Source organism: Petromyzon marinus, chromosome 6, assembly GCF_048934315.1.
Source record: "Petromyzon marinus isolate PM22_M1 ecotype Great Lakes invasive population chromosome 6, UKy_Petmar_22M1.pri1.0, whole genome shotgun sequence".
Lineage (NCBI taxonomy): Eukaryota > Metazoa > Chordata > Hyperoartia > Petromyzontiformes > Petromyzontidae > Petromyzon > Petromyzon marinus.
In genome coordinates this window covers 9,243,586-9,252,940 of record NC_133672.1, presented here as the reverse complement: position 1 = coordinate 9,252,940, position 9,355 = coordinate 9,243,586, and positions in this window count along the sequence as shown.

The window sequence follows — 9,355 nt, the reverse complement described above, 5'->3', positions numbered from 1 at the left end:
ACGTCACGTGTTAGGGAGACTGCCCCCCGTCTCCCCGTTCCCCCGTGACCCACCGTCCTTCTGCTCTCCCCTCTTCGCTGCTGCTGCTCCTCGGGGCATGATTTAACCGGCTGCACTAACCACTTTACAATCACGGCGAGCTGCGCAGGCTCACGGGTTAACGTGCCGCGGCGAGCGCGTACACGTGGGCGAAATTACACACCCGTGCGTAAACACAGAAACCACAGCGCGCAGGCTCACCACACCACGCACTCCCCTTCGCACTTACAGAGACAACACGACACGGTTTATACTCTACTGACGATTTATTCCCCACGAATAAACAAACCAAACTGCGCATGTCAGTGCGAACCAGCAGGACAGGTCTAACCTATCTCTCTGTCTGTACTTAATTGGTCAGTCCGCTCTCTATTCTCTGTTTCTCTCAGAATTTCGCCCCTTTGTCTTACCTCTCTTCCTTGTACTTACAGTCCGACCTCGCAGTGTTGGGGATCGCGGAAAGATGATGCTGTAAACGGAATCTGGCTGTTCTCTGACCCGTTTCACGGACGTGCGAGTAACAGTGAGATGACGGCTCCTCGCTCCCTGTCTCCAGTTGATCCCCAGCGAAAAAGACCCCGTGCTTTCCAAAATCGTCCCTTTTTATGCTCGGCTTCAAAGCATGCGTGCCACCGACCCATTGGCCTCTTATCCAATCCAATCACCCCCCCCTCTCCGACGCTCCGCCCCCCCATTGTTTAACCAAGTGCACCGACTCAATAAGCGACCCGGTGCCGCATCATCGCCGTTAACCCGCGGTGCATCACGGGTAGAGACGTTAATCCGTGGTGCATCACGGGTAGAGACGTTAATCCGTGGTGCATCACGGGTAGAGACGCTAACCCGCGGTGCATTACGGGTAGAGACGTTAATCCGTGGTGCATCACGGGTAGAGACGCTAACCCGCGGTGCATTACGGGTAGAGACGTTAATCCGTGGTGCATCACGGGTAGAGACGTTAATCCGTGGTGCATCACGGGTAGAGACGTTAATCCGTGGTGCATCACGGGTAGAGACGCTAACCTGCGGTGCATTACGGGTAGAGACGTTAATCCGTGGTGCATCACGGTTAGAGACATTTAACCCGCGCTGCCCCGCTCCTCACTTGCCTGCTGGTCCGTGTGTGTCTTGGGCATTTCCTCACTGCGGTTCTCAGTGAGTTCGCCGTGGTCATTTAATTTTAAGTTAAGCCATGGCGCCGCAGTGCCATTTGGCCTGGGGGGGGGGGCTGCCAATTTTCTGGCCCTGAGAAACCGTGGAGCACCCCCACGAGGGGGTCTCTCGAGTAAAAACTCAGAGCAGGTGCCCCCTCCCCACGAGGCCCTATGTGAGTGTGTGTGTGTTTATGTGGGGGGTGGCGGGGAGAGCGCTGTGACGGGAGCTGGGTGGCTTCTCGGTCGCAGCAGCACAGCGACGGCCCCGGTTTCGGCGGAGTGGCTTCGCTGTTGTGACACCACATAGCCCCCCGAGGTGCCAGTCCCCGTCCCGAGTTGACTGGAGCACCTCGCCTGGGTTGCTCCCACGAGGTAGCGTCAAGGGGTCCGCGGGACTCGTCCAGTCCTTGTGGCCGGCCTCGGGGGTGGTCGCTCCGTCTCCCGGAGTTCCGGCGACGGTCTCCTCCTCCACTGCAACGGTTCTCCTTGGTCCTTGGCACCTGCGGGCTGGAGAACAACCTCAGAGGCAGTAGGGTTTAAGGGCCGTCGTCCCCATCCCCCCCGGCCCGGGTCGGGGCCCCTCGGGGCTCGGGGCCCCGTGGGGCCCATATGCTGTGCGAGGCCCCCGAGTATGGGGGGCGTGGGGACCCCGGGATTTCGGGGTACTTGAACAATGGGGTCCCCCCTGCTGGAGCTGCTCTCCATGGTTTTAGTCGGCGGACGTTGACCAACATCTCCCGGCCCTTCTCCCCTCCCTGAATCAGCACCGTCCAGGGGGAGATCTGTCATCCCACGGTCCAGGGTCCCCTTTAGTAGGTGGTCAATTTTCCGACCTGCCCGGCCCCGACGCGAGGAGTGTGCAGCCACACTTTCGTCGAAGGGGGGCTCCATATGCGGTCGGGCGCTCTGCTCTTGCCGCTGGTGTGCGGTCTCTCCTTGTGGGTAGGCTCAGCTCCGGGCCCCTCGCAGAGTCTCCATCAGGTGTTCCATGGGGCGGCTCCCCTCCTCCCGTTGCGGTGTTGGAACGCCGAACAACAGATCTGCGGGGAGGCGAGACTCACGACCAAACATCATTAGGAACGGGGTCTGTCTCGTAGATGTGTGTACCGTGGTGGCATAGGCGAACAGGGCATAGGGGAGGTGTTCGTCCCAGTCCTGTTGATTTGCAGCCGCCATGCGTTTGAGCTTCCCGGCTAGAGTCTGGTTCATTCGCTCCACCATACCGTTCGCCTGGGGGTGGTATGCCATGGTTCGGTCCTTCTGGATTCCGAACTCACGGCACAGCGCCTGGAATAGCTCTGCCTCGAACTCACTACCCTGGCCAGTAATGACTCGTTCGGGGATCCCATGTTTAAGCACGTAGTGTTCCACGAATGCCTGGGCGACCACCAGGGCCATTTTATCTGGAATGGCCACCGCCACGGGGTAGCGCGTGAAATATTCCACCGCCACGAGGATGTACCGTTTGCCTCGGTGGGATCGTGGGAATGGTCCCTGTAGGTCGATCCCCACCAGCTGGTTCGCCCGTCTGACGCGGAACGGTCTCAGGAGTACCTGGTACCGCGCCGGTTTCTGCCCACACTGCTGACAGGCCCGGCAGCCCTGTATCCAGGCGGCCACATCTTGCGCCAATTTAGGCCAGAGATACTGGCGACGCAGAGTCTCCCGAGTGCGTCGTTCCCCATCATGGCCCCCAAGCGGGTGGTCGTGCACCAGCCGTAGCAGCTGGGGCCGCACCTGGGCGGGGACACAGATGCACCCCGGCTGCCCAGCTTCGGTTTGTTCCCTCACCACTCCGTTCTCTACACACAACCAGGCATACAAACCGCTCCAGGGCTCCGGTAGGGTGACTTTTTTCTCCCGCAGGGCCGCCTCCACCACCGCCAGGTCCGGATCCCGCTGCTGGGTCTGTCTCAGCTGCTCGTCGTCGAGGCCTGGGAATGCACAGCCGACGTCCTCTTGGATCCGATCGGGCAGGGTTGAGCGGCCCGTCGGGCCCCGGGGTTGTGGGCTCCATGACCGCTGGGTGGTCCATCGAGCCCCTGGCTCCTCCTGCCGGGGTCTCTGTGGCAAATACTGCATTTTCTCTCATCGGAGGAGGGTTAGTCTCAGCGCACTCCTGGGGGCCCGTCACCTGCCGGCAACGTCCCCCCGTAAAGCACGGGCAGGCTTCCTCCATCCTTGTCACGGCGCACACCGTGGGCCGCCTCGACAAGGCGTCCGCGTTTGCGTGCGTCCGCCCCGCTCAATACTCAATTTGCAGGTTATACTCCTGCAACTGCGCCAACCATCGGGCCATCCGCCCCCGCGGTTCCTTGAACGTAAGGAGGAACTGCAGGGCATAATGGTTGGTGCGTACCCGACATTTCCTGCCGTACAAATACGGTCGGAACTGTTTACACGCGAAGATCACGGCATACAGTTCTTGACAGGTCACGCAATAGTTCAGCTCGGCCCCACTCAGGGTCCGACAGGCGTATGCGATGACCCGCTCCGTCCCACTCTGCACCTGTGACAGCACCGCGCCCAACCCACTGCTGCAGGCGTCGGTGTCCAAAATAAAATCAGTGATGAAATCGGGGAAAGCCAGGGTGGGGGTGTGGGTGAGGTGGTCTTTGAGGGTGGTGAAGGCCGTCTGGCAGGCCTCCGTCCACTGATAGGGCGTTTTTAGGGGATGTGAGTTGGGTGAGGGGGCGTCCAAACTCACTGAATCCCTTTACAAATCGACGATAATAGGTGGCGAGCCCCAATAATGATCTGATCTCCATCAGGTTCCTTGGCCGTGGCCAATCCACTACGGCACGTACCTTCTCCGGATCCGTGCGCACCCCTGCCTCGCTGACTCGGTGTCCGAGGTACCCCACCTCGCGCTGTGCAATGTAACACTTACACGGTTTGAGCTTGAGATGGGCTGCTCGCAGTTGCTGGAATACCTCCCGTAGCCTGGACCAGTGCTCAGACAGAGACCTACTGAACACTATCACGTCGTCCAGGTAAATTAGGCACTGTTCCCACTGCAAGCCCCGCATCACCAACTCCATCAACCACTGGAACGTCGCGGGCGCATTAGTGAGTCCGAACGGCAGCACCCGAAACTCAAACAGTCCCATCGGAGTGGTAAATGCGGTTTTTGGCCGATCCTCCTCCGCCATCTCCACCTGCCAGTACCCGGACGCCAGATCGAGGGTGGAAAAATACCATGCCCCTGCAAGGCTGTCAAAGGTGTCATCGATGCGGGGTATGGGGAAGGCGTCGCCAAAGGTAACTCCATTTAACTTTCGATAATCGACGCAAAACCGGGTCGATCCATCATTTTTCGTCACTAGTACAACTGGGGCAGAGCAGGGGCTCGCTGAGGTCTGGATTATGTTATCACGGAGCATATCCGCGACTGCTTCTTTGATCTGGGCCCGTTCAGGCGCGCCCACTCGGTATGCGGGGAGTTTGATGGGTCGGGCTGCACCGGTGTTAATTTGGTGCTTAACAAGGTCTGTCCGGCCCACATCTGAATCGTGTTGACTGAACATGTCGGCGTACTCCTGCAATAACCCGCGCATCTGATCGGCCTCCCCCTTAGGTAAATCTGCCCAAGGTACATGTAACGCATCACGCAAGGGGACGATCTCGGCTCGGGGAGTCGGGACAACCTCGGCTCGGGGAGTCGGGCCGACTTGCCAGGCCAGGTCCTGGTTGTCCTCGGGGCGACCAGGGTCCTCAGCCCAGAGTGCAAACACCGAGTCGTTAGAGTGGCGCGCATGCAGGGGGTGTATGGTGGCTACCGGGGTGTGTCGTCGTAGCATTGCTGGGGTACTGTGTGGGTTAAACACCCGCATAAACAGTCAGCCCCGGTCTGCGTTGGCCAGCGTGGCCGATTCCACAACCCCGTACCGCGCCGCCAACTCCGGGTGAGGAGTCGGCATTACCTCGCCCGATGGTCGGTGTGCGGGGTCGGTGGAGGGGGTTGCCACGGGTACCAGCATCTCGGCGAGCGGGCCGATGGTGACGGCCGATACCAGGGTAGCGGCCACGGGTGTGAAGCGAGGGCGATTCGGCTCTTGTCCCAGAAATGGAATCCGCTCCCCACTGCTTTCCACTGTGGCGCATCGCTGGCGGGGCTGCACCTTGAGTCCTAGTTTCTCCAGGAGGTCCGTACCTGCAATACACTAATGGCACAACACACTCGAGACATAAAATTTCCTGGGTGCACGTCTGGTGTCCGAGGCGGACCTCGAGGGAGATTTTTCCCAGCAGCCCCATCCCGGCTCCACTCGCCGTGTGCAGCGCGCGATCCGGGGCCTGCAGGCGGCCCACGTCCACCCCGAGCACGCTGCAGTGCGTGGCGCTCACGAGTTAGGCCACCGCCCCCGTGTCCAGTAGGATCCGGGTACGCTGCCCGTTCACCTTCCCTTCTACCAGCGACGTGGCTCCCGTGATTCCCGCCACCAGCTCCCGTAGCCAGTTGCCCGTCCTCACCGCGTCCTTGGGTGTTGTGGTCGGAATCTGTGTGGGGGTCACTCGCTCACCATTATTACTTTCGTCGTTTTGTGTCGGGACCACGTCGATTGCACCCCTAGATGGTCCACTCTCTAGGGGGCGTTGGCGTTTAACCTTGGCGCGTTTCTAGCTCGGGCGATCTGAGGACAGTCTCTCACGAGATTCCCTCGATGGTCGCACAGGTAGCATGCCCAGGGGGCGGTCCCATAGGAGGTCCCCTGCCCATCCCTTCTCCCCCTTCCCGTACGCAGCTGTCCAAGGTCGGACTCTAACTGGGACACCCGCCCAGCCAGCCCCCCTACTTGGAGCGTAGCTCCCCCATCTCGGACTGGATGGTTTTCATATTTTTATTCGCTTCCTCGCGTACGTGGGCCACCTGGCCGGCTATATCCCCCATGCCGGTGTGTAGCCCTGCTACCCATCCCGGGGTTGTCTCGTGGGGTCCTGGAGGCTCTCTTGCCCGACCCCTTACCGTACTGGCGTGCCCCTCCTCCTCCTCCTCCCCTGGGAGCAGGCTTGCAATGGCGCGCTCTCGTCCCAGCCCTCGAAGCTGCGAGCGCTCACTGGCCAGCTCCTCGCACTCGAGTGCGCGCTCGACGAGGGTATTTAAGGGGAGGCTCGTCCCACCCACTTTAGGCTGCCACCACGCGGTGCGGGCTAAATATCGGGGGACTTTGTCGGCGGCCAGCCCGCCCAGAGTTCACAACCTGCAGTCAAAATGCAAACAAAAAACATACTGCTGTACGCCTTTTGGCGTCATGTGGTCGAGCACCAACTGGGTCGAGGCTCAAAAGAAAGCCGTCCCTTGGTGTGGACCAATCAGTTTCAAGGACAATGTATATATTATCATAGTATGTTTTTTGTTTGCATTTTGACTGCAGCAGGTGTTGTGGTTAATGCAGACATGAATCCTTGTAAAAAGGTTTCAGTTTTGTTGCCAGAAAAAAGATTTGAAGCATGGTTTTTTTTTTTGGGGGGGGGGGGTTGGCAGAGCTTTGTGACGTCAGATTTGAGAGGGGGTTTGACTTTTTGTGACGCCGTGTGACGACGACGGGGGGGGGGTCAAAAATCATCAAAAATCTCGTGACGTCATTTATGGACGGCCCCTTAAGCATTTGTACATGAGCTGATTTCATAGCTCCATCTCTCCTCTATGCATGTCGAATGTACTTGTACTGTCAAAGTACTTGTCAATGAAATAACTGATGGAAACGATGTGTCATGTAACTAATCTAATCTCTAAAAGCTGTCGTTGAACCTCTTTGAGATTCAAAGGTGTACCACGTTTCAAACAGGGATACATCAGTACTTGTGGCGGATCAATTGCAATGCTGTGGACTCATAAACATTCAATACAAATCAGTGATTAACTAAAACAGTTATTTTTTAAAATAGGATGATTTCTCCACAAATATGTCTGCCCCCTGATGATGCTGGTTGTAATTACTGGTGAAACGTTGTACTCAGATTGTAAATTTTGTGGATTTGCTCTCCAAAACACCGGTGTGCTGTACTAGTAACGAATTGGCATGTTCTGTTCACGTGACAAACCTTACTAATTGGCTGTGTCGGGTGGTGGCGGGTTTAACGACACATTTATGTTTACGCGATCTAACAAAAAACGGTATTATTATGGATAAAACAGTTATTGTAGCAAGCATGTAATGAATACAGAATTAAAGTGTATAATTCGTTTGTATTTAAAATAATGAAAGAAGTATATACAGAATTCATGCAAATTTATTTCATTAAAACTAATGTGAAGCATTTCTCATTTACATTTTAAATTTCCACATCGCAAGAAGAGACTGAAAATATATATATAATAACAACATTAATCATGCACCTAGCCTATCCTTGGGATATTTAAGTTCACTAGCCTCCTGAGGGTTTTGTAAGTTGAGAAAAACGTGCCTTTATAAAAATAATAATCATATCTTACTCCTTTTTACACATTTTATTCACTGCTATGAATTAAAGTACGTAACTCGGTATGTTGTTTCTAATAGCAGGTTACATATACAAGGTCTCCATGACTGGCATTGCCACTGCTTTCTGACCACACCTCAGTAAGCTGGTCAGTGTGGGTTGGTGACGGCAGGGTGCATAGACGTTGGCGTATAGTGCAGTACGACAATGGGGTTAGCCGCACTGTCCCTTGCCGACAACGCAGCCAATAACATACGCCTTGCGCGCCGTGGTCGCTTAACCAAGCACTCTCCAGGCTCAAACATGATGAGCATCCGAGAACCGGCGCATTGCAGCTGATTTAGTCACAGGCTTTATTCCAGTGTCCTTCACTACTTTTCAGAGGGGGGGGGGGGGGGGGCGGTGGTCTAGGGGGCACTTTTGCACAATACTTTGTAGTCTGTACGGTATATAATGAGTCGAGTGAATAAAGGAGGAAAATAACTTTATCAACAAAATATCGGCTTTAGTAAATCAGGACAGTGAATGGTGGTCGTTGAATATTAGATTGGAGTTTTCTTAAATTGGTCTTATACCGTTACAATATAATAAAAATAATTACTTACCCCATAAATGCCACACGGAGTCTGAAGAAAATTTTTTCAGGAGGGTCCTGCTATCGAATGTTTTACCAATACCCAGTTCCGTTGTATGTTTTATTTAGCTATGGGAGGAAACCAGAGAACCTGGAGGAATCCCATGCAGAACAGGTCGAGAAAAATACAAATTCCAAGCATTGTCTTCCGGTTGCTGAATGAATACATTACAAGGTCGCGCTCGTTACACACAAAGTGCTTGCCACAAATGAACCACAATACCTTGCTGATCTCGTCAAGGAACATAAACCACCACGCAAACTCTGATCATCCTCGCAGCGGTCACTGCATTGCACGCTTTCAGATGGGCTTCTGCAGTCATTTGGAACGCTCTTCCATCCGATATTAGGAAGCCACTGGAGCTATTTATTTTTTAATCTAAGTTGAAAAGTCATTACTTTGTATTGAATTTGTTGTCCTTCCCACACACCTCCAATTTGCACCGTGTGAAAGAAGTTCAACATACATACAAAGGTTCCTGTGTCAGGAATTGAACCGCGGTCCTTTTGCTGTGAGGCACGAGTCATAAACCACCATGTCTTATATTCTAAGTCACCTTAACTACGGAAACATTGTTGATTGTTGTCAGCATGTAACTTCCACTCTTGGGCAAAGGTCTCCCCTATTTTTATCCATAATTTTATTTTTAAAGTGCTATGTGTCCAAGAGTGGCTTTCCACATTATTTTATATCATCTCACCATCTATTTTGCCTTATCCCAATATCCACTCTGTAGTAAATGTTCTTACTACTAATAACTACACTGTTGGTGTGAGCACATATCATATTTTGTTATATGTGATCATTGCAGTCATTTCCATAGCAGGCAAATTTATTTAAACATTTAATAGTCATGAAAAAAAGACGGTCCCACACAGGGCTATCATCGCACACTGTGAACCTGTTTGGTGTTTAGCTTGAAATTTGAATAAAAATCACAGAGATGCCCTGGTGGATCAGAGGTCAGAGCACTGAGCCAACACCAATGAGATCTTCAATTTGAGCAGACACCTATGATTAAACTGGATTCTCAGGCGTAGTGAGTTTGTGATCTCATTCTGGCCACCAATGAATGCCCAAAACACCAATCACATTAAATTGTTT